Source organism: Anopheles stephensi, unplaced genomic scaffold (assembly GCF_013141755.1).
Source record: "Anopheles stephensi strain Indian unplaced genomic scaffold, UCI_ANSTEP_V1.0 ucontig157, whole genome shotgun sequence".
In the NCBI taxonomy this organism is placed as follows: Eukaryota; Metazoa; Arthropoda; class Insecta; order Diptera; family Culicidae; genus Anopheles; species Anopheles stephensi.
In genome coordinates this window covers 57,501-60,000 of record NW_023405077.1, presented here as the reverse complement: position 1 = coordinate 60,000, position 2,500 = coordinate 57,501, and positions in this window count along the sequence as shown.

The window sequence follows — 2,500 nt, the reverse complement described above, 5'->3', positions numbered from 1 at the left end:
ACAAGCTCTAAATAATGGGCCATAGCGACTTTTTAGTGATTTTTTGACAAATTTTGTCATATCGGCATCCCGAGTTCCCATACTGGCCATAGGCCATGGGGCCCCGAACGAAAAAATTTTGGTCCGAGGGTCAAAATTTTTTTTCTCATAAATTTGTTCAAAACGCCGTCGGAACGCGCCTTAGATCATGAAAAGTGAAAAGAAACAGTATTTTGCAAAAGTTGGGGTGGCCTATGACTTACATGGCCACGTCCTAGGTCCGAGTTCCCGAGGTCGTGTTCTTCAGTGGCGGAAAAAAATGGCCACTTGTGGGAGATGCAAAATGTTCATTTTGTATTATAGGGGACACACTATCGAAGCGAAAATTTCAGAAATGGCCTAAAACGTGAAGAAATGATGGGGTATGTACGAAAAGAAGGTTTTTATGGTCAAACGGTGAAAATTTTTTTTTTATGAAAAATTTTGGTCTCCCACCGTTCATGAATTTCTAGGACCAAAAATCGAAAAATTTGAAAACTTCACGATCGAAAGGGAAACGCATATGTGGTGTTCCTAGGTGTGTACGGTGTACGAAAAACGGGTTCACGATGAGATATCAGGCAAATAAGTGGACCTAAAGTGAGTTATACGGGTAAGACGAGGTGTCCAAAGACCGAAATAGGGGTACCAACTGAGAACGAAATGAAGGTCCCCGAAGTCGCCATACAAGTTATAGGAGGTGTCCAAAGTACGAAAAGAGTTCCATATTCGGCTGTTCCTACTATATGGTTCCCTGATTGCTGCTCCAAGGAGTAGTGAGGAAGTGTCCAAAGGTCTGTTGGGGGTATCGAGGTGATACCCTCGACGGACAATATGCACGAAAAGTGGTTCGATGATCTATCCTGTAGGTCGTACGGCAGCCATACCCGGCTGGAAGTACCGCGGTAATTCCGCAATAAAACGTTCGCCAGACGAACAAACAAATTGAATTAGCTCATCGTAGTGTACGGAAACGAAACGAAAATGTAAGGTGATTAGGGATCCGGGAGCAATCTCGCGATCCCATGGTTCGGTGTAAGAAATGATACGAAGTGTTCATAAGTCTCCTCTGGAGGCAGAACCATCGTAGCAAAGTTCGGGAACCCAAGGGTCACAAAAACTCGTAGGACGATATCCACGAATAATCGGGGACTTGTGGGGACTACCGTGCCCTGACAAGTCAACTACACCTTAACTGGTGATGGTCGTCCTACGGGGACCTGCGGGGAACAAAAGGGTCACTAAAACTCGTAGGACAATATCTCCGAATAATCGGGGACTTGTGGGGACCACCGTGCCCTGACAAGTCAACTACACCTTAACTGGTGATGGTTGTCCTACGGGGACCTGCCGGGAACCCAAGGGTCACAAAAACTCGTAGGACGATATCCACGAATAATCGGGGACTTGTGGGGACTACCGTGCCCTGACAAGTCAACTACACCTTAACTGGTGATGGTCGTCCTACGGGGACCTGCGGGGAGCAAAAGGAGTCAGAAACAATCGTAGGACGATATCCACGAATAATCGGGGACTTGTGGGGACTACCGTGCCCTGACAAGTCAACTACACCTTAACTGGTGATGGTCGTCCTACGGGGACCTTCAGGGAGCCGCAGTAAGTCGCAGGTCGTATGCGAGCCTTGATTGGTCCTGTTGGGGGCGTGCGGGGTGTAATGCCTCGGTACGTCAAATGTTGGTGTACGATGTACATCGATAATCTGACATCCTCCTGAACAACCTTTGCTCGTGTGGTTATTGGCGCTGTGGAGTCGGTGTACTGCCGCAGGTCAATGAGAGTGGTCACAACAAAGATTGTGTCACCTGATGAACGTAGAAAGAGAGTCTGCGGGGACTGGTGCCCTGGTAGACAAAAAATATCGAACAAGCAATTGACGAAGACGAATTCTGGTTGATCCTACCAGTAATATACGCTTGTCTCAAAGGTTAAGCCATGCATGTCTAAGTACAAACATAAATGAATGTGAAACCGCATAAGGCTCAGTACAACAGCCATAATTCACAAGATCATCCACCCATCAGTTACTTGGATAACTGTGGAAAAGCCAGAGCTAATACATGCAACATGCCGGGACCGCTGTCCGCTTGCGGGCGGTGGAACTGGTGCACTTATTAGTAAAACCAATCGCCTCCGGGCGGCTTGAGTTGAAGTCTGGATAAGGATGCCGATCGTATGGTCGCTTGACCGACGACAGATCTTGCAAATGTCTGCCCTATCAACTATTGATGGTAGTGTAGAGGACTACCATGGTTGCGACGGGTAACGGGGAATCAGGGTTCGATTCCGGAGAGGGAGCCTGAGAAATGGCTACCACATCCAAGGAAGGCAGCAGGCGCGTAAATTACCCAATCCCGGCACGGGGAGGTAGTGACGAGAAATAACAATATGGACCTCTCTAACGATGGTCCATAATTGGAATGAATTGAGCATAAATCCTTCAATAAGGATCAAGTGGAGGGCA